The sequence below is a fragment of the Scyliorhinus torazame genome, chromosome 24 (assembly GCF_047496885.1).
Source record: "Scyliorhinus torazame isolate Kashiwa2021f chromosome 24, sScyTor2.1, whole genome shotgun sequence".
NCBI lineage: Eukaryota > Metazoa > Chordata > Chondrichthyes > Carcharhiniformes > Scyliorhinidae > Scyliorhinus > Scyliorhinus torazame.
Window position 1 is genome coordinate 33099603 of NC_092730.1, and position 23600 is coordinate 33123202.

The 23600-nt window shown below is 53.1% G+C and overlaps 1 long non-coding RNA gene across 1 annotated transcript in view; it reads left to right on the forward strand.

Moving 5' to 3' along the window:
- Nucleotides 1–717: 717 nt before the first annotated feature.
- LOC140399989 (uncharacterized) overlaps nt 718–23600 on the forward strand; it is a 63255-nt gene continuing 40372 nt past the window's right edge. The window contains exons 1-2 of the long non-coding RNA XR_011937940.1: nt 718–1776; nt 8145–8221. This is a non-coding gene — a long non-coding RNA (uncharacterized lncRNA). The remainder of the gene's footprint in view (nt 1777–8144; nt 8222–23600) is intronic.

Consider the following 23600-nt stretch of genomic DNA (forward strand, 5'->3'; position numbering starts at 1 on the left):
AGCAGGCGCACGGCGGTCTGGATCTCCCGGGAGCTGATGGTGCTGCGCTTGTTGTAATGGGCCAGGCGGGAAGCCTCACCCGCGATGCGCTCAAAAATATCGTTGACGAACGAGTTCATGATGCTCATGGCCTTGGAGGAGATGCCGGTGTCGGGGTGAACCTGCTTCATCACTTTGTAGATGTAGATGGAGTAACTCTCCTTCCTGGCTCGTCTCCTCTTCTTGTTGCCCTTCACTGGTACCTTCTTCTGGGTTTTCTGAGCGCCCTTCTTGGGAGCTGGAGCTGGAGCTTTCTTGTCCTCAGCCATGGTCAGAGCAAACTGCAGACACACAATAACTGAGAACTGCCACACAACTGTTCTTTTCTCGACTAACTCAGTGAACTATGTTAATGAAGGATGGGTGAGAGACCAAGTCGCCATTGGTGAAGTTAGAATGCTGAGACATCTATGAGCATCTGATTGGTTGTTTCAGGTACCCAATTAGAGCAACTGCCCCGCCCATCCACAAACTTCTGTGGCCAGTCAGATTCCCCTAATTGACACATTGCTCTGACTCTGGGCCTCCCTCTGCCGGCAGCAGCACATTCTCTCTGCTGGTAATAACACGTCACTCTCCAGGGACTGTCCCGGGTGCCGGCTATCCCGCGCATGCGTGCCCACTCAGCCCGATCAGGCAGTGCGCATGCGCGGTACACAGCGGGCCGGACCGCCTCCTCCTGACGTCACCGGGCTGTCCAAGGGCAGCTTCTTTGAAGCAACAGCAGGTTGAAGCGGCGCCAGAGAGCAGATCCTCCATTTTGTAGCTGGCAGCTGTGAAGAATTGAAAATGGACGGTTTTGTAATAAGGAAGAGAGGGTCAGAGACACAAACAGGCCCGGATCACACATCTAAATCTGTGGGAGAGAGTCGCTGAGGAGAGTCCACAGCAACACAAAGCAGAGCTGGGGTGAGCTCCACGGCCTCTGCTCAACAACCCATTAAGAAGAAGCTGGAAACAGGAACACAGCAGAATAAAGGTGATATTTGAAGGTATGTCTTTATAAATTGTGCCAATGCAAATCCGGATCCCCTCTGGCTGATTTGTTTGCTGATGAAACGTGGAAGCTCTCTATGTCTCGCCTTCCAGACATCTTTTCAATTCTAAACACACTGAACCGCAAATTGTCAGGGAAGGAGGATGATTGCTTTTGGCGCTGTGAAGAATTTGATGCTTTCCAAAAGTCATTGAACGTTAGGCAACTGCGCGTAGAAAGCCAAACCTACAACATGTTCCCCACACTGCAATGACATCTCGAAGAAAACGGTTAGGAAGGGAACTGTCGATAGACTGGCTGCACTGAACAACAGTTTATATCGCTATTTTCCAGAGGAGAAGTTTCAGATTTTGAGAGAGAATTAGTTGGTGAAAACTCCCTTTGAGTTCGAGACCCCAGACTCAATTTACTGATTTATAGCTCACTCCAAATGTACAAACTGAGCTTCTGCACCTTACCTGTGACAGCACATTAAAAATACGGCACAACTCCATGAGGTTTTCAGAGTTCCAGCGTAGCGTCTCCGAGGAGTACCCAGTACGGAGTAAAGCAAACATTCTTTTGCTATTCCACATCACAAGGATCTACATGTTCAAGGTTGGATTTTTCATCCTCAAAAGGATGAAGACAGCACACAGGAACCAGCTGAACTCTGCACCTGATATATGCACTGCCCTCTCCTCTAAACCTGATTGGAAAGAGATCATAAGGACCAAGCAAGTTCACCTACTGGATTAAAGGTAAGAGAACATAGTGGGTCACAGAGGTCAGCTGGTGTGGGTCCCAAAGGCTGGCCAGCATGGGTCCCAAGGGATAGCCGGTTGGTTAAAATGGGTCGCAGGTAAAAACGGTTTAAAAGTACTGCTCTGTAAAATTCTGCTGATTCAGTTCATCCACTTTTCCTTCATTTACCAGGACTAACTGATCTAATGTCATTGATGCAGTACATATGTTACAGATAAGAACATTTATAACTGAAGCAGAATGGAAAAGGCAGTTTCAGACATTAGGACAAGACCAGGTCTCATACTACAAGAAGAGACCTGAGCAATGAAACATTATAAGAATTATTATTGGTAAACATGCAGTTACTGAAGAAGAATTTTAAAATCCAGCTTTGTCAGTATGTCATGGTGCTCATTACAGAGAAAGTGCTGCAAACTGCTCCGAACTGTTTGTCAACAATTCAAGTGGAGACTGGAGAAGCTTTCAACTGGAGCTGGAGCTGAGTTCATAGATTTCATCGAGTCTACAGTGGCCATTCGGCCCATCAAGTCTGCAACGGCCCTTGGAAAGAGCATATTAATAATAATAGATTGTCACAAGTAGGCTTCAATGAAGTTACTGTGAAAAGCCCCAGTCGCCACATTCCGGCGCCTGTTTGGGGAGTCCGGCATGGGAATTGAACCCACGCTGCTGGACGTGTTCTGCATTACAAGCCAGCTGCTTAGCCCACTGTGCTAAACCAGCCCTCCCCAACTACCTAAGCTCACACCTGAACCCTAGCCCCACACCTCCACCCTCCCCGGAAATCTTCCGGTCAGGCCGTGTTTTTCCTGCGGGCCGAGCAGGTGGTCTACCGTGTCCTGGAAAGGGGGCTCACAGTGGGTGGGGCACACGTGGTGGTGGACCCACTGGAGGCCACTGCCGAATGTGTCACTCCTTCAAACGTCCCGCTCTACCTCCCCACCGAGCTCCTCCTCCCCATCTCAACTTCCTGGGGGAGGTCAGGTCCGGGGTGGCGCCGCTGACACTCGGCCTGCGGGACACTTCCCTCAGTCATTAATACTCCTTCCGGCATCAGGGTTTTGTCTGCCTGACCCGGGAGGAGGTCATGGAGGGAGGATTTGTGGCTCCCCACCAAGGGAAGGACCATAAAGTGATCTGGTCTGCGGATGGCATGCGGTGCCATGCCTGAAGTGGGCTGGGGCATATTCGCCGGAACTGCCCCACCCTAACGGCCACTGCCAACAACATCTCCAGGGCGGCCACGGCAGGCACTGCCCCCCTCTCCTCCACCACCTCTGTCTGCCCAGCAGCCGGCCCCTGACAACACCTCGGCTGTTGGCGGCCTAAAAAGGCCAAACGGAAGACGGCGCGATGGTCGGACCGGGCCCACCCACACCTTGGCCCCATCACGAGTACTGACCCCGTGCCCGTCCCAACCAACACAGAGGCCGCAGCCTCACCTCGCGATGCCGCCGCCACCTCACAACAACATGAGGGGTCTGGAGAGACCAACACACAGGCTCCGGAGGGCGGTGGGGACCCTGTGTACAGTCCCGAGCTGGATGCTGTTCCGGCCCCACCACAGTCCCAGGGGCTCGGCGATGCGGAGGGGGGGGGGGCATTGCAGAGGGTGGGGGGGGTTGCTGCCGAGGGCCTTCCAGCAGTAGTGGCCCCGCAGCAACACCAGCTTGCCCACCGCAAGCGCCAGCGGCTTGGGTTGGAGATGGTGGTGGATCTTGCTACCCCCTCCCCAGGCGAGCGGGGTTGGGTATCTCCTGTGTTTATTTCCATCACCCTGATGCCCAGCCCCGTTAAAAAGAAGGCCAAAGCAGCCGCTGATGTGACCGAGCTGCCGTCGTCCCCCGAGCAGGGAGGCCTGGGGGCGGGCGGAGACGTGACCCCCCAAATGCTTGTTCTGCCCGGTGCAGTTTTACTCCCCGAATACCTTTTGTTCATCGCTGGGGGCCTGCGGCAGCCATCAGAGCCCCTATATCTTCGGGTCGTGGGCGGGCGACGGCGAGGAAGGCTCCCGCTCACAAGGCCCAAGCAGACGATGCGAAGGAGCCCAGGATCCATCCCGGAGCTGTTCCAGGGGGTCTCTCCGAGGGCCCGGCATCGATGGCGGGGTCGGTGTCGCCACGGACTCTGAATCGAGGGGGGGGGGGCCTGCGAGGAACCCGCCTGAGGGTGATCCTGGGGGTGGGATCGACTCGGACCAGGGGGAGCAGCGACAGGCTGTTCTGTTCCTCGGGGGACTCCTGGTGTGGGCGGGGCTCGGCCAGCTCCGCGCTCAGGCACGGTCCGCGTACTGGCACTTTAACAACCTGCTGCTGGAGGACAAGAGGTTCCTGGAATCGCTTTGCCGTTTCTGGGCCGGCTGGAGAAAGAAGCAGGGTGGCTTCCCCTCCTTGAGGCTATGGTGGGACTTGGGCAAGACTCATGTCCGCGCCTTCTGTCAGGGGTACACGAAGCGGTCGATGCCGGGGCGGAAATACATGATCGCCAAATTGGCTGAAGAAGTCTTCCATCTGGAGTCACGTCTCCCTCAGCCGGATGAGGACCCGGCCCTGGGGCTGCTGTACAGGGAGAAGACGGGCGTGCTGCGGGACCTGCAACTTGTCGGGTCCCACGGCGCGTATGTGAGGTCACGGATCCGTCTCCTGACAGACATGGACCGTGGCTCCCCCTTCTACTCGCTGGAAAGAGGACGCAGGGCCAGTCGGCCGACGACGGTCCCTCGTCTCGGATCCGGAGGGGGTCAGGACACTAATCAGGGACTTTTATTCTGACCTCTATACTCCGGATCCGTGCAGCGAGGACGCTTGCAGAGTTCTGCGGGAGGACCTGCCGCAGGTCGGCCCGGAGGGCGTCGGGGTCTCGACCAAACCGTCAATCATCAAGACCGGCGCCCTCGACAGCTTGTCAAGGGGCAAGACCCCAGGGCTGGACGGGCTGACCGCGGAGTTCTTCAGTGCATGCTGGGACGTCCTGGGGAGCGACTACGCGGGGGTCCTGGGGAATGTATCGTGACCGGGGAGATGCCCCTTTCGTGGCGCAGGGCCGTTGTTGCCCTGCTGCCCAAGAAAGGGGATTTCCGCCGACCCAAAAACAGGCGAGCGGTCTCCCTCCTCAGCACATACTACAAAATAATTGCCACAGTCATGTCTTTGCGCCGTGGCCCTGTGCTGGACCACATGATCCACCCTGACAGTCCCACACCGTCCCGGATCGCACCATTTACCATGATGCACCCTGACAGTCCCACACCGTCCCGGACCGCACCATTTACCATGATCCACCCTGACAGTCCCACACCGTCACGGACCGCACCATTTACCATGATCCACCCTGACAGTCCCACACCGTCCCGGACCGCACCATTTACCATAATATCCATCTGGTCCGGGACATCCATCATTCCCAGATGACTGGGATGTTGAGCGCCTACCTGTCTCTTGACCAGGAGAGGGCGTTCGACAGGGTGGGGCACGATTATTTGCTCGGGCCTCTGCGAGCCTTCTGGTTCAGGACGCACTTTGTCGCCCGGATCCGATTACTGTACGCTGCCTTGGAGTGTCTGATTAAGGTTAACCTGTCCCTGACAGCGCCCCTTCGCTTTGGGAGAGGTGTGCGTCAGGGCTGCCCCTTGCCCGGCCAACTTTATTCTCTCTGCGTGGAGCCTTTCCTGCGCCTCCTGCGGAAGAGGTTGTCGGGGCTGGTTCTGCGTGAGCTGGGCATGGCGGTGGTCGTTTTGGCTTACGCTGATGATGTGCTGCTCATGTTCATTGACCCCGGTGACCTGCGAAGGATGCGAGAGTGCCAGGCTGTGTACTCCGCCGCATCTTCAGCTGGGATCAACCGGGCTAAATGTTCCGGACTCCTGGTCGGTCCATGGCAGATGGACCCCCTCCCAGAGGAGCTCAGGCCCTTCAGTTGGAGCCGGACCAACATCCTCTACTTAGACCAACATCCTCGACTTGGGAGTCTATCTTTGCCCAGCAAAGGAAGCCTGGCCGGCGAACTGGCAGGAGTTGGAGACCAAGGTCACCGCTCGCCTGGGTCGCTGGACAGGACTGCTCCGAGTGATGTCCTACAGGGGTCGGGTTCTCATCATAAACCAGCTGATAGCCTCCATGTTGTGGTACTGGCTGGTCACTTTGACCCCTCCCCCTGACTTTGTCACAGGCATCCAGAGAACTCTGATTCGGTTCTTCTGGGAAAATGTATTGCACTGGGTCGCTGCGGAGGTCTGGAGTCTCCCGCTTGCGGAGGGCGGTCAGGCGCTGGTGTGCCTTTGCATCCAGATCACGACTTTACGCCTTCAGACTCTGCAGCGATACCTGTACATTGAGCCTCCTCCACGATGGTGTGCCTTGGCGACATATTTCTTCTGCCAGGTGCACGGCCTGAACTACGATGTTGACCAGCAAGGTCTTCAGAATTCTTTGTTGGCGCTGCCCGTCTTGTACCAGGACCGTCTCAAAGTCAGGAACAGGGTCCCCACGTGCCACAGCTCTCCGCTGTCAGGAGTAGTGGCTCTCATAAGGGAGCCGCTGCTCAGGAATCCGCACCTCAGCCAATATCCATTCCGGTGGCTGGCGGAGCGGAGGGCTGTGGATGTCTGGGTGACCAGGATCGGGGACGTGCAGGGTGGCAGAGGAGTGGACTGGATGACGCCCTACGAGCTCGCCGAGCGCGGTGCTGTGTCCATCCAGCACGCGGCCAAGCCCATCCGAGGCCTCAAAACGGTCGTGCTCGGCCCCTTGGTCTCGAGACGGCGCAGTTGTGCGGTGGCATCCCGTCTGAGCGGACGTCTGCTCGGACGGAATGCCACGCTGGTCCCAGGCCCCGGAACCCCTTTCAGGCGCCGGTACCCCACAACCCCAGTCGCTTCATGTCGACACCCCCCCTGCCTTTTCGTACCGCGCAGATGGGTTTCCTGTACGGCCTGCTGCTGCACACCTTCCACCTCCTTGCCCTCGCCCGCCATCCGGACACGGCTTGGCGTGCCTTGCTGCTGTCCGGCAGCGGAGGTCCCAACTGGAGTTCCCTCTACGGAGGCGTCTTCCCTATAAGACTTGGGGACCTGGGGTGGAGGGTGCTGCACAAGGCCGTGTCGTGCAACCATCGGTTAAATCGCCACACGGCCTCCCCAGAGACCTGCCACTTTTGCGGCCTGGTGGAGTCTGTGGAGCATGTGTTTGTTGTCTGTCTTAGGCTGCACTCCTTTTTTAGTTTTTTGACGATATTGTTGTTGAGGTTTTCTTTGTACTTAAGCCCCACGCTCCTGATCGATGGACATCTGGTGTGGGAAGGTGGGGAAGCGGGGAAGGCAGAGGACCCCCTTGTGAACCTGCTCCTGTTCCTGGCCACACTTGCCATTAATAGGTCCAGGCAGCGGGTGACCGAGGGGGTCGTCCGGCCTGACTGTCTGCCCCTCCTCCGCAGCCTCGTTCGTGGCCGGGTGTCCCTGGAGTGGGAGCTTGTGGTGACCACGAGCACACTTGAGGCCTTCCGTGCTCGGTGGCCACCGTAGGGGTTGGACTGCCTCATCAACCCTGATTTTCACACTTTAATTTAACGGGTTTTGTTACGTTTCCGTTTCCTTTCTGATTCCTTTTTGGGCTCTGCTCCAGTTGCTTTCTTTTTGGAGCACCCCCCGGTTTGCTTTTGTCCCTCAGTTAATTTTTGTATTTTTACTTTCGTTGTCACGCCGTGCATCACTCCAGAATAGTCGGTGGATGCAGGGTTTTAATCCTGCTGCGTGGAGATAAATGCAGCAGGTCATCACTCACGAGGAAAAAAAACACAAGGGAAAAAAAACAAACCACAAAAATATTATGACAGTTGTTAAACCCGAAAAAAAAAACCACACACACTGCCCCCAACACGGGCTCTATAGGAGGTTTTGCTCTATATGTGATGACAGTGAAATGGGGAATATTCCCATTGGTTCTCAATGCGGAATTGCTGCGGGGATCTGCGCACGCCCGGCGTAACCCCGCCCCCTGCCTGTCGTCACTGAGGGTGAGAGCGCATGTGCAGCCCCTCCAGCCCAGGAACAGCGTTCTCATTGCAGCAGCACATCCATCTGGGAGTGTGAGCAAAGAGGCTCAGAGATCATTACTGACTTGGGGGGAGTTCAGGGAGAATCGGGGGCTGTTTGCAAGAGGCACAGCGGAGCACGATCTTGTTCCGGGACTTGGAGTGAGCGGGGGGAGGGGAGAGCTCTTTCTGGGCCTGGCTTATTGTCTGATTCTGGGTTAGGATTTGGAGAGTATTTTCTTTATTTTACTGATTATCAATTGAAAGAATAGATTGATCTATCATTGGCCTCATCTGGCCCTGATTTACAAGAGATATGTTATCTTCCACCCAGTTCAACAGATGAAGAGATGAGTTCCAAGATGATGATTCCGCAGCAACGTGAATGTACACGTCTCCTTCTAACTGACAGTAAGTACAATATTAATCCAACATTGCAGAGACACAAACACAACATCAACTCCACCGTCACAGAGAACAGAAGCAGTCAGACTCACATTGACGTCAAGTCCCAGATAAACATGTCCAATCCAACAGTGATACACGAGAGGGCAGGCGGGATAATTTTCCACAATTCGCCCCCCCGCCATATCATGGAACGTTGGATCAACTTGTTGTGATAATAGCTTTTCGTAAAGTAATCAGTGTAGAATTAATTAGGTACAGATTCAGCAATGTGTAAGTATCCATTTGCATTTTTTTGTAACTTTGTTGGATTAAAATGTATCAGAAGCACTTTAATCTCACAAGTTGTGAACCTTTGGTGCAAGTAAAAAGTCAGATCGTACAGCTGATATAAAAATACAGAATTATTCGTAAGTTTCTACTGAGACAAGTCAGAAAACAAAATATTGGGGGAATGTCCAATTCACATAACAAGCATGTCTTTCGGGACTTGTGGGAGGAAACCGTAGCATCCGGAGGAAACCCACACAGACACAGGGAAAACGTGCAGACTCTGCACAGGCAGCGACCCAAGCGGGAATCAAACCTTGGAACCTGGCACTGTGAAGCAATCCCCTGATTTACACAATCCCCTGGTTTACACCACGCTAGTTTCACACACTCCTCTGGTTTACATGCTGTCCTGGTTTCACACTCATCTGGTTTGAGCACTCAACTGCTGTACACTCTCCTCATTTTACACACACTCTTGTTGTGCATCCTCCCCTGGTTCCATACACTCCCCTGGTTTATACACTCCATTGGGATACACACTCCCCGGCTTTACGCACTCCCCGGCTTTACGCACCCCCCCTGCTTTACGCACCCCCCCTGCTTTACGCACCCCCCCTGCTTGACGCACACCCCTGCTTGACGCACCCCCCCTGCTTGACGCACCCCCCTGCTTGACGCACCCCCCTGCTTGACGCACCCCCCTGCTTGACGCACCCCCCTGCTTGACGCACCCCCCTGCTTGACGCACCCCCCTGCTTGACGCACCCCCCTGCTTGACGCACCCCCCTGCTTGACGCACCCCCCTGCTTGACGCACCCCCCTGCTTGACGCACCCCCCTGCTTGACGCACCCCCCTGCTTGACGCACCCCCCTGCTTGACGCACCCCCCTGCTTGACGCACCCCCCTGCTTGACGCACCCCCCTGCTTGACGCACCCCCCTGCTTGACGCACCCCCCTGCTTGACGCACCCCCCTGCTTGACGCACCCCCCTGCTTGACGCACCCCCCTGCTTGACACCCCCCCCGCTTGACACCCCCCCCCCGCTTGACACCCCCCCCCTGCTTGACACCCCCCCCGCTTGACACCCCCCCTGCTTGACACCAACCCACTGCTTGACACCCCCCCCCCCCCCCGCTTGACACCCCCCCCTGCTTGACACCCCCCCCCCCTGCTTGACCCCCCCCCCCTGCTTGACACCCCCCCCCCTGCTTGACACCCCCCCCCCCCCCCCCCGCTTGACACCCCCCCCCTGCTTGATACACCCCCCTGCTTGATACAAACAAACAAAGAACAAAGAAATGTACAGCACAGGAACAGGCCCTTCGGCCCTCCAAGCCCGTGCCAACCATGCTGCCCGACTAAACTACAATCTTCTACACTTCCTGGGTCCGTATCCCTCTATTCCCATCCTATTCATGTATTTGTCAAGATGCCCCTTAAATGTCACTATCGTCCCTGCTTCCACCACCTCCTCCGGTAGCGAGTTCCAGGCACCCACTACCCTCTGCGTAAAAAACTTGCCTCGTACATCTACTCTAAACCTTGCCCCTCTCACCTTATACCTATGCCCCCTAGTAATTGACCCCTCTAACCTGGGGAAAAGCCTCTGACTATCCACTCTGTCTATGCCCCTCATAATTTTGTATACCTCTATCAGGTCTCCCCTCAACCTCCTTTGTTTCAGTGAGAACAAACCGAGTTTATTCAACCGCTCCTCATAGCTAATGCCTCCATACCAGGCAACATTCTGGTAAATCTCTTCTGCACCCTCTCTAAAGCCTCCACATCCTTCTGGTAGTGTGGCGACCAGAATTGAACACTATACTCCAAGTGTGGCCTAACTAAGGTTCTATACAGCTGCAACATGACTTGCCAATTCTTATACTCAATGCCCCGGCCAATGAAGGCAAGCATGCCGTATGCCTTCTTGACTACCTTCTCCACCTGTGTTGCCCCTTTCAATGACCTGTGGACCTGTACTCCTAGATCTCTTTGACTTTCAATACTCTTGAGGGTTCTACCATTCACTGTATATTCCCTACTGCATTAGACCTTCCAAAATGCATTACCTCACATTTGTCCGGATTAAACTCCATCTGCCATCTCTCCGCCCAAGTCTCCAAACAATCTAAATCCTGCTGTATCCTCCGACAGTCCTCATCGCTATCTGCAATTCCACCAACCTTTGTGTCGTCTGCAAACTTACTAAACAGACCAGTTACATTTTCCTCCAAATCATTTATATATACTACAAAGAGCAAAGGTCCCAGCACTGATCCCTGTGGAACACCACTGGTCACAGCCCTCCAATTAGAAATGCATCCTTCCATTGCTACTCTCTGCCTTCTATGGCCGAGCCAGTTCTGTATCCACCTTGCCAGCTCACCCCTGATCCCGTGTGACTTCGCCTTTTGTACTAGTCTACCATGAGGGACCTTGTCAAAGGCCTTACTGAAGTCCATATAGACAACATCCACTACCCTACCTGCATCAATCATCTTAGTGACCTCCTCGAAAAACTCTATCAAGTTAGTGAGACACGACCTTCCCTTCACAAAACCGTGCTGCCTCTCACGAATACGTCCATTTGCTTCCAAATGGGAGTAGATCCTGTCTCGAAGAATTCTCTCCAGTAATTTCCCTACCACTGAAGTAAGTCTCACCGGCCTGTAGTTCCCGGGATTATCCTTGCTACCCTTCTTAAACAGAGGAACAACATTGGCTATTCTCCAGTCCTCCGGGACATCCCCTGAAGACAGCGAGGATCCAAAGATTTCTGTCAAGGCCTCAGCAATTTCCTCTCCAGCCTCCTTCAGTATTCTGGGGTATATCCCATCAGGCCCTGGGGACTTATGCTTCAGCTCCAGTTCCCTAACACGGTCTTTGAGGAGCTGAAGTTGGGTGCACTTCCCGCAGGTATAGTCAGCGGGGACACCGGTGGTATCCCTCACCACCCACATCCTACAGGAGGAGCATGCAACTGGCCTAGCCTCCATCCCTTCTTACCTGACAGAATATAGCTGCCCTGTGGACTAACTAGATCTCCGCCCTCCGACTCTGCTCCCAGTCAGCTACACTTTCTGTAAACTCCTGGCTCTCTTCGCAATCTTTGCGGAAATGTCGGAAACAAAATGAAAGGAGCACCTTACTCCCTCCTCACCTAACTCCCTCGGTCACCAAACTCTTACTATAGCACTCAAAAAGAACCAAATTCAGCACTCCCTCGGTCACCAAACTCTTACTATAGCACTCAAAAAGCACCAAATTCAGCACTCCCTCGGTCACCAAACTCTTACTATAGCACTCAAAAAGCACCAAATTCAGCACTCAGTGCAAACCTCAGCACTCAGTGCAAACAGTTCCCGCCTAATATTGTTATAATTAGCCTTCCCCCAATTTAGCACATTCATCCTAGGACCACTCTTATCCTTGTCCACCAGTACTTTAAAACTTACTGAATTGTGGTCACTGTTACCGAAATGCTCCCTACTGAAACATCTACCACCTGGCCGGGCTCATTCCCCAATACCAGGTCCAGTACCGCCCCTTCCCTAGTTGGACGGTCTACATATTGTTTGAAGAAGCCCTCCTGGATGCTCCTTACAAACTCCGCCCCGTCTAAGCCCCTGGCACTAAGTGAGTCCCAGTCAATATCGGGGAAGTTGAAGTCTCCCATCACCACAACCCTGTTGTTTTTACTCTTTTCCAAAATCTGTCTACCTATCTGCTCCTTTATCTCCCGCTGGCTGTTGGGAGGCCTGTAGTAAACCCCCAACATTGTGACTGCACCCTTCTTATTCCTGATCTCTACCCATATAGCCTCACTGCCCTCTGAGGTGTCCTCCTGCAGTACAGCTGTGATATTCTCCTGAACCAGTAGCGCAACTCCGCCTCCCCTTTTACATCCCCCTCTATCCCGCCTGAAACATCTAAATCCTGGAACGTTTAGCTGCCAATCTTGCCCTTCCCTCAACCAGGTCTCTGTAATGGCAACAACATCATAGTTCCAAGTACTAATCCAAGCTCTAAGTTCATCTGCCTTACCCGTAATACTTCTTGCATTAAAACATATGCACGTCAGGCCACCAGACCCGCTGTGTTCAGGAAATTCTCCCTGTCTGCTCTGCCTCAGAGCCACACTGTCCCTATTCCCTAGTTCTCCCTCAATGCTCTCACCTTCTGACCTATTGCTCCCGTGCCCACCCCCCTGCCATACTAGTTTAAACCCTCCCGTGTGACACTAGCAATCCTCGCGGCCAGGATATTTATGCCTCTCCGGTTTAGATGCAGCCCGTCCTTCTTATACAGGTCACACCTGCCCCGGAAGAGCTCCCAGTGCTCGAGATAACGGAAACCCTCCCTCCTACACCAGCTGTTTAGCCACGTGTTTAGCTGCTCTATCTTCCTATTTCTAGCCTCACTGGCACGTGGCACAGGGAGTAATCCCGAGATTACAACCCTCGAGGTCCTGTCTTTTAACTTTCTGCCTAGCTCCCTGAACTCCTGCTGCAGGACCTCATGCCCCTTCCTGCCTATGTCGTTAGTAACAATATGTACAATGACCTCTGCCTGTTTGCCCTCCCCCTTCAGGATGCCCTCTACCCATTCGGAGACATCCTGGACCCTGGCACCAGGGAGGCAACATACCATCCTGGAGTCTCTTTCACGTCCACAGAAGCGCCTATCTGTGCCCCTGACTATAGAGTCCCCTATTACTATTACTCTTCTGCGCTTTGACCCTCCCTTCTGAACATCAGAGCCAGCCGTGGTGCCACTGCTCTGGCTGCTGCTGTTTTCCCCTGATAGGCTATCCCCCCCCGACAGTATCCAAAGGGGTATACCTGTTCGAGAGGGGGACAACCACAGGGGATTCCTGCACTGACTGCCTGCCCTTTCTGGTGGTCACCCATTTCTCTGCCTGCACCTTGGGTGTGACCACATTTACATAACTGCGATCTATGACGCTTTCCGCCACCTGCATGCTCCTAAGTGCATCCAATTGCTGCTCCAACCGAACCATGCGGTCTGTGAGGAGCTCCAGTTGGGTGCACTTTCTGCAGATGAAGCCATCCGGGACGCTGGAAGCCTCCCGGACCTGCCACATCTCACAGTCAGAGCACTGCACCCCTCTAACTGACATTGCGTCAATTAATTAAAATTAAAATTAAAATTTTTATTTATTTTTTAATATATTTTTTAAAATTTCAAAGTTACTGTTTCCTAGCACTAGATTTCTAATAGAAATGCGAAAGCTAAATATAGTACTCTCCGATCTCTGGCTTAGATATCCCACTAAATTGTACTTCAGTAATTATGTTTAATTAGTTACCAATGCTTAATTTTTTTAATTTAGTGTAGATTCCCAACCAGCCACTCAGGCCACAGCTTTTCTGTGATGTCACTGCAGTTTCCCCCCGACACACACAATTTGAAAAAGGTATAAAAGTAAAAATCACTTACCTTCTGAGTGTCTTAGACGTTCTCAGGTTCTCTCCCTGACAGAGACTGCTCCTCCTCCGACGAACACTCCCCTGCTTTATACATCCCCCTGTATTCTGCACTCCCCTGCTTTATGCACTCCACTGCCTTATACACTCCCCTGCTTTACACAGTTCCCTGCTTTACACACTTCCCTGCTTTATACTCTGCCCTGCTTTGTACATCCCCCTGCTTTCTGCACTCCCCTGCTTTATACACCCCACTGCTTTATACACTCCACTGCTTTATACACCACCCTGCTTTATACATCCCCCTGCTTGATACACTTCCCTGCTTGATACACTCCCCTGCTTTATACACCCCCCTGCTTTATACACCCCCCTGCTTTATACACCCCCCTGCTTTATACACCCCCCTGCTTTATACACCCCCCTGCTTTATACACCCCCCTGCTTTATACACTCTCCTGCGTTATACATCCCCCAGCTTTATACATCCGCCTGCTTCATACATCCGCCTGCTTCATACATCCGCCTCCTTCATACATCCCCCTGCTTCATACATCCCCCTGCTTCATACATCCCCCTGCTTCATACATCCCCCTGCTTCATACATCCCCCTGCTTCATACATCCCCCTGCTTCATACATCCCCCTGCTTCATACATCCCTGTACTTTATACACCCACCTGCTTTATACACCCCCCTGCTTTATACACCCACCTTCTTTATACACCCCCCTGCTTTATACACCCCCCTGCTTTATACACCCCCTGCTTTATACATCCCCCTGCATTATGCACTCCCCTGCTTTATGCACTCCCCTGCTTTATGCACTCCCCTGCTTTATGCACTCCCCTGCTTTATGCACTCCCCTGCTTTACACACTCCCCTGCTTTATACCCCCCTGCTTTATACTCTGCCCTGCTTTGTACATCCCCCTGCTTTATGCACTCCCCTGCTTTATACACCCCCAAGCTTTATACACTCCTCTGTTTTAGACATCCCTCTGCTTTATGCACTCCCCTGCCTTATACACTCCCCTGCTTTACACACTTCCCTGCTTTGTACATCCCCCTGCTTTATACACCCCCCTGCTTTATACACCCCCCTGCTTTATACACCCCCCTGCTTTATACACCCCCCTGCTTTATACACCCCCCTGCTTTATACACCCCCCTGCTTTATACACTCCCCTGCTTTATACACTCCCCTGCTTTATACACTCCCCTGCTTTATACACTCCCCTGCTTTATACACTCCCCTGCTTTATACACTCCCCTGCTTCATACACTCCCTTGCTTCATACACCCCCCTGCTTCATACACCCACCTGCTTCATACACCCCCCTGCTTGATACATCCCCCTGCTTTATCCCCCCCCTGCTTTATACGTCCCCCTTCTTTATACGTCCCCCTGCTTTATACGCCCCCCTGCTTTATACGCCCTCCTGCTATATACGCTCCCCTGCTTTGTACTCTCCCCTGCTTTGTACACCCCCCTGCTTTGTACACCCCCCTGCTTTGTACACCCCCCCTGCTTTGTACACCCCCCTGCTTTGTACACCCCCCTGCTTTGTACACCCCCCTGCTTTGTACACCCCCCTGCTTTGTACACCCCCCTGCTTTGTACACCCCCCTGCTTTGTACACCCCCCTGCTTTGTACACCCCCCTGCTTTGTACACCCCCCTGCTTTGTACACCCCCCTGCTTTGTACACCCCCCTGCTTTGTACACCCCCCTGCTTTGTACACCCCCCTGCTTTGTACACCCCCCTGCTTTGTACACCCCCCTGCTTTGTACACCCCCCTGCTTTGTACACCCCCCTGCTTTGTACACCCCCCTGCTTTGTACATCCCCTGCTTTGTACATCCCCTGCTTTATACACTCCTCTGCTTGATACATCCCCCTGCTTTAACCACTCCCCTGCTTTGTACATCCCCTGCTTTGTACATCCCCTGCTTTGTACATCCCCTGCTTTGTACATCCCCTGCTTTGTACATCCCCTGCTTTATACACTCCTCTGCTTTATACACTCCCCTGCTTGATACATCCCCCTGCTTTATACACTCCCCTGCTTTATACACCCCCCTGCTTTATACACCCCCCTGCTTTATACACCCCCCTGCTTCATACAACCCCCTGCTTTATACACCCCCCTGCTTTATACACCCCCCTGCTTTATACATCCCCCTGCTTTATACATCCCCCTGCTTTATACACTTCCCTGCTTGATACATCCCCCTGCTTGATACTCTGCCCTGCTTTATACCCCCCCTGCTTTATACACCCCCCTGCTTTATACACCCCCCTGCTTTATACACCCCCCTGCTTTATACACCCCCCTGCTTTATACACCCCCCTGCTTTATACACCCCCCTGCTTTATACACCCCCCTGCTTTATGCACCCCCCTGCTTTATGCACCCCCCTGCTTTATGCACCCCCTGCTTTATGCACCCCCCTGCTTTATGCACCCCCCTGCTTTATGCATCCCCCAGCTTTATGCATCCCCCTGCTTTATGCACTCCCCTGCTTTATGCACTCCACTGCCTTATACACTCCCCTGCTTTACACACTGCCCTGCTTTATACCCCCCCTGCTTTATACTCTGCCCTGCTTTGTACATCCCCATGCTTTATGCACTCCCCTGCTTTATACACCCCCCTGCTTTATACACTCCTCTGTTTTAGACATCCCTCTGCTTTATGCACTCCACTGCTTTATGCACTCCCCTGCTTTATAAACCGCCCTGCTTTATACACTTCCCTGCATGATACATCCCCTGCTTTATACACTCCCGTGCTTTATACACTCCCCTGCTTTATACACTCCCCTGCTTTATACACCCCCGCGTTATACACCCGCCGCTTTATACACTCCCCTGCTTTATACACTCCCCTGCTTTATACACTCCCCTGCTTTATACACTCCCCTGCTTTATACACTCCCCTGCTTTATACACTCCCCTGCTTTATACACTCCCCTGCTTTATACACTCCCCTGCTTTATACACTCCCCTGCTTTATACACTCCCCTGCTTTATACACTCCCCTGCTTTATACACTCCCCTGCTTTATACACTCCCCTGCTTTATACACTCCCCTGCTTTATACACTCCCCTGCTTTATACACTCCCCTGCTTTATACACTCCCCTGCTTCATACACTCCCCTGCTTCATACACCCCCCTGCTTCATACACCCCCCTGCTTCATACACCCCCCTGCTTCATACACCCCCCTGCTTGATACATCCCCCTGCTTGATACATCCCCCTGCTTGATACAACCCCCTGCTTTATCCCCCCCTGCTTTATCCCCCCCCTGCTTTATACGTCCCCCTGCTTTATACGTCCCCCTGCTTTATACGCTCTCCTGCTTTGTACATCCCCTGCTTTGTACATCCCCTGCTTTATACACTCCTCTGCTTTATACACACCCCTGCTTTATACACCCCCCTGCTTTATACACCCCCCTGCTTTATACACCCCCCTGCTTTATACACCCCCCTTCTTTAACCACTCCCCTGCTTTATACACTCCCTTGCTTTATACACTCCCCTGCTTTATACACCCCCCTGCTATATACACCCCCCTGCTTTATACACTCCCCTGCGTTATACATCCCCCAGCTTTATACATCCCCCAGCTTTATACATCCCCCAGCTTCATACATCCGCCTGCTTCATACATCCGCCTGCTTCATACATCCGCCTGCTTCATACATCCGCCTGCTTCATACATCCGCCTGCTTCATACATCCCCCTGCTTCATACATCCCCCTGCTTCATACATCCCCCTGCTTCATACATCCCCCTGCTTCATACATGCCCCTGCTTCATACATCCCCCTGCTTTATACACCCACCTTCTTTATACACCCCCCTACTTTATACACCCACCTTCTTTATACCCCCCCGCTTTATACCCCCCCTGCTTTATACAATCCCCTGCTTTATACAATCCCCTGATTTATACAATCCCCTGCTTTATACATCCCCCTGCTTTATACACTTCCCTGCTTGATACATCCCCCTGCTTGATACTCTGCCCTGCTTTATACACCCCCCTGCTTTATACATCCCCTGCTTTATACACCCCCCTGCTTTATACACCCCCCTGCTTTATACACCCCCCTGCTTTATACACCCCCCTGCTTTATACACCCCCCTGCTTTATACACCCCCCTGCTTTATACACCCCCCTGCTTTATACACCCCCCTGCTTTATACACCCCCCTGCTTTATACACCCCCCTGCTTCATGCACTCCCCTGCTTTATGCACTCCACTGCCTTATACACTCCCCTGCTTTACACACTCCCCTGCTTTATACCCCCCCTGCTGTATACTCTGCCCTGCTTTGTACATCCCCCTGCTTTATGCACTCCCCTGCTTTATACACCCCCCTGCTTTATACACTCCTCTGTTTTAGACATCCCTCTGCTTTATGCACTCCACTGCTTCATGCACTCCCCTGCTTTATAAACCGCCCTGCTTTTATACACTTCCCTGCATGATACATCCCCCTGCTTTATACACTCCCGTGCTTTATACACTCCCCCGCTTTATACACCCGCCGCTTTATACACCCGCCGCTTTATACACCCGCCGCTTTATACACCCGCCGCTTTATACACTCCCCTGCTTTATACACCCCCCTGCTTTATACGTCCACCTGCTTGATACACTCCCCTGCTTGATACACTCCCCTGCTATATACACCCCCCCTGCTTTATACACTCCCCTGCTTTATACAACCCCCTGCTTTACCCCCCCTGCTTTATACATCCCCCTGCTTTATACACCCCCCTGCTTCGTACATCCCCCCTGCTTCGTACATCCCCCCTGCTTCGTACATCCCCCCTGCTTCGTACATCCCCCCTGCTTCGTACATCCCCCCTGCTTCGTACATCCCCCCTGCTTCGTACATCCCCCCTGCTTCGTACATCCCCCTGCTTCATGCATCCCCCTGCTTCATGCACTTCCCTGCTTTATACACCCCCCTGCTTTATACACTCCCCTGCTTTATACCCCCCCCTGCTTGATATTCTGCCCTGCTTTGTACATCCCCTGCTTTGTACATCCCCTGCTTTGTACATCCCCTGCTTTGTACATCCCCTGCTTTGTACATCCCCTGCTTTTGTCCACTCCCCTGCTTTATACACTCCCCTGCTTTATACACTCCCCTACTTTACACACTCCCCTGCTTTATACCCCCCCTGCTTTATACTCTGCCCTGCTTTGTACATCCCCCTGCTTTGTACGCCCCCCTGCTTTATACGCTCCCCTGCTTTGTACGCTCCCCTGCTTTCTTTGCAGTCTCCCCTGCTTTGTACGCTCCCCTGCTTTGTACGCTCCCCTGCTTTGTACGCTCCCCTGCTTTGTACGCTCCCCTGCTTTGTACGCTCCCCTGCTTTGTACGCTCCCCTGCTTTGTACGCTCCCCTGCTTTGTACGCTCCCCTGCTTTGTACGCTCCCCTGCTTTGTACGCTCCCCTGCTTTGTACGCTCCCCTGCTTTGTACGCTCCCCTGCTTTGTACGCTCCCCTGCTTTGTACGCTCCCCTGCTTTGTACGCTCCCCTGCTTTGTACGCTCCCCTGCTTTGTACGCTCCCCTGCTTTGTACATCGCACTGCTTTATGCATCCTCCTGCTTTACACACTCCTCTGCTTTATACACTCCCCTGCTTAATACTTCCACCTGCTTTATGTACTCCCCTGCTTTATACTTCCCCCTGCTTTATACTTCGCCCTGCTTTATACACTTCTCTGCTTGATACATCCCCCTGCTTTATACACTCCCCTGCTTTATACACTCCCCTGCTTTTTCGCCCCCCTGCTTTATACGCTCCCCTGCTTTATACGCTCCCCTGCTTTATACACTCCCCTGCTTCATACTTCCCCCTGCTTTATACTTCGCCCTGCTTTATACACCCCCCTGCTTTATACACCCCCCTGCTTTATACACCCCCCTGCTTTATACACCCCCCTGCTTTATACACTCCCCTGCTTTATACACTCCCCTGCTATATACACCCCCTGCTTTATACACTCCCCTGCTTTATACACCCCCCTGCTTTACACACCCCCCTGCTTTATACACCCCCCTGCTTTATACACCCCCCTGCTTTATACACCCCCCTGCTTTATACACCCCCCTGCTTTATACACCCCCCTGCTTTATACACTCCCCTGTTTTATACAACCCCCTGCTTTATACACCCCCCTGCTTTATACACCCCCCTGCTTTATACACCCCCCTGCTTTATACACCCCCCTGCTTTATACACCCCCCTGCTTTATACACCCCCGTACTTTATGCATCCCCCTGCTTTATGCATCCCCCTGCATTATGCACTCCCCTGCTTTATGCACTCCCCTGCTTTATACCCCCCTGCTTTATATACTCCTCTGTTTTAGACACCCCTCTGCTTTATGCACTCCACTGCTTTATGCACTCCACTGCTTTATGCACTCCCCTGCCTTATACACTCCCCTGCTTTACACACTTCCCTGCTTTACACACTTCCCTGCTTTGTACAGCCCCCTGCTTTATACACACCCCTGCTTTATACGCTCCCCTGCTTTGTACGCTCCCCTGCTTTGTACGCTCCCCTGCTTTGTACGCTCCCCTGCTCCCCTGCTTTGTACGCTCCCCTGCTTTGTACGCTCCCCTGCTTTGTACGCTCCCCTGCTTTGAACGCTCCCCTGCTTTGTACGCTCCCCTGCTTTGTACGCTCCCCTGCTTTGTACGCTCCCCTGCTTTGTACGCTCCCCTGCTTTGTACGCTCCCCTGCTTTGTACGCTCCCCTGCTTTGTACGCTCCCCTGCTTTGTACGCTCCCCTGCTTTGTACGCTCCCCTGCTTTGTACGCTCCCCTGCTTTGTAGGCTCCCCTGCTTTGTAGGCTCCCCTGCTTTGTACGCTCCCCTGCTTTGTACGCTCCCCTGCTTTGTACGCTCCCCTGCTTTGTACGCTCCCCTGATTTGTACGCTCCCCTGCTTTGTACGCTCCCCTGCTTTGTACGCTCCCCTGCTTTGTACGCTCCCCTGCTTTGTACATCCCCTGCTTTGTACACTCCACTGCTTTATACACTCCCCTTGCTTTATACATCTCCCTGCATTATGCACTCCCCTGCTTTATGCACTCCCCTGCCTTATACATGCCCCTGCTTTACACACTCCCCTGCTTTACACACTCCCCTGCTTTACACACTCCCCTGCTTTACACACTCCCCTGCTTTACACACTCCCCTGCTTTACACACTCCCCTGCTTTACACACTCCCCTGCTTTACACACTCCCCTGCTTTACACACTCCCCTGCTTTACACTCTGCCCTGCTTTGTACATCCCCCTGCTTTGTACATCCCACTGCTTTATACATCGTCCTGCTTTACACACTCCTCTGCTTTATACACTCCCCTGCTTAATACTTGCACCTGCTTTATGTTCTCCCCTGCTTTATACTTCCCCCTGCTTTATACTTCGCCCTGCTTTATACACCCCCCGCTTAATACACTCCCCTGCTTTATACACTCCCCTGCTATATACACCCCCCTGCTTTATACTCTCCCCTGCTTTATACACTCCCCTGCTTTATACACCCCCCTGATTTATACAAACCCCTGCTTTACCACCCCCCCTGCTTTATACATCCCCCTGTTTTATACACCCCCCTGCTTCGTACATCCCCCCTGCTTGGTACATTCCCCTGCTTCGTACATCCCCCTGCCTCGTACATCCCCCTGCTTTACACCCCCCCCCTGCTTGATATTCTGCCCTGCTTTGTACATCCCCCTGCATTGTACACTCCCCTGCATTGTACACTCCCCTGCATTGTACATCCCCTGCTTTGTACATCCCCTGCTTTGTACATCCCCTGCTTTGTACATCCCCTGCTTTTGTACACTCCCCTGTTTTATACACTCCCCTGCTTTATACACTCTCCTACTTTACACACTCCCCTACTTTACACACTCCCCTGCTTTATACCCCCCCCTGCTTTATACTCTGCCCTGCTTTGTACATCCCCCTGCTTTGTACGCCCCCCTGCTTTATACGCTCCCCTGCTTTGTGCGCTCCCCTGCTTTGTACGCTCCCCTGCTTTGTACGCTCCCCTGCTTTGTACGCTCCCCTGCTTTGTACGCTCCCCTGCTTTGTACGCTCCCCTGCTTTGTACGCTCCCCTGCTTTGTACGCTACCCTGCTTTGTACGCTCCCCTGCTTTGTACGCTCCCCTGCTTTGTACGCTCCCCTGCTTTGTACATCCCCTGCTTTGTACACTCCACTGCTTTATACACTCCCCTTGCTTTATACATCTCCCTCAATTATGCACTCCCCTGCTTTATGCACTCCCCTGCCTTATACACTCCCCTGCTTTACACACTCCCCTGCTTTACACACTCCCCTGCTTTACACACTCCCCTGCTTTACACACTCCCCTGCTTTACACACTCCCCTGCTTTACACACTCCCCTGCTTTACACACTCCCCTGCTTTACACACTCCCCTGCTTTACACACTCCCCTGCTTTACACACTCCCCTGCTTTACACACTCCCCTGCTTAACACACTCCCCTGCTTTATACCCCCCCCCTGCTTTATACTCTGCCCTGCTTTTTACATCCCCCTGCTTTGTACGCCCCCCTGCTTTGTACGCTCCCCTGCTTTGTACGCTCCCCTGCTTTGTACGCTCCCCTGCTTTGTACGCTCCCCTGCTTTGTAGGCTCCCCTGCTTTGTAGGCTCCCCTGCTTTGTACGCTCCCCTGCTTTGTACGCTCCCCTGCTTTGTACGCTCCCCTGCTTTGTACGCTCCCCTGCTTTGTACGCTCCCCTGCTTTGCACGCTCCCCTGCTTTGTACGCTCCCCTGCTTTGTACGCTCCCCTGCTTTGTACATCCCCTGCTTTGTACACTCCACTGCTTTATACACTCCCCTTGCTTTATACATCTCCCTGCATTATGCACTCCCCTGCTTTATGCACTCCCCTGCCTTATACATGCCCCTGCTTTACACACTCCCCTGCTTTACACACTCCCCTGCTTTACACACTCCCCTGCTTTACACACTCCCCTGCTTTACACACTCCCCTGCTTTACACACTCCCCTGCTTTACACACTCCCCTGCTTTACACACTCCCCTGCTTTACACACTCCCCTGCTTTACACACTCCCCTGCTTTACACACTCCCCTGCTTTACACACTCCCCTGCTTTACACACTCCCCTGCTTTACACTCTGCCCTGCTTTGTACATCCCCCTGCTTTGTACATCCCACTGCTTTATACATCCTCCTGCTTTACACACTCCTCTGCTTTATACACTCCCCTGCTTAATACTTGCACCTGCTTTATGTTCTCCCCTGCTTTATACTTCCCCCTGCTTTATACTTCGCCCTGCTTTATACACCCCCCGCTTAATACACTCCCCTGCTTTATACACTCCCCTGCTATATACACCCCCCTGCTTTATACTCTCCCCTGCTTTATACACTCCCCTGCTTTATACACCCCCCTGATTTATACAACCCCCTGCTTTACCCCCCCCCCCTGCTTTATACATCCCCCTGCTTTATACAACCCCCTGCTTCGTACATCCCCCCTGCTTCGTACATCCCCCTGCTTCGTACATCCCCCTGCCTCGTACATCCCCCTGCTTTACACCCCCCCCCTGCTTGATATTC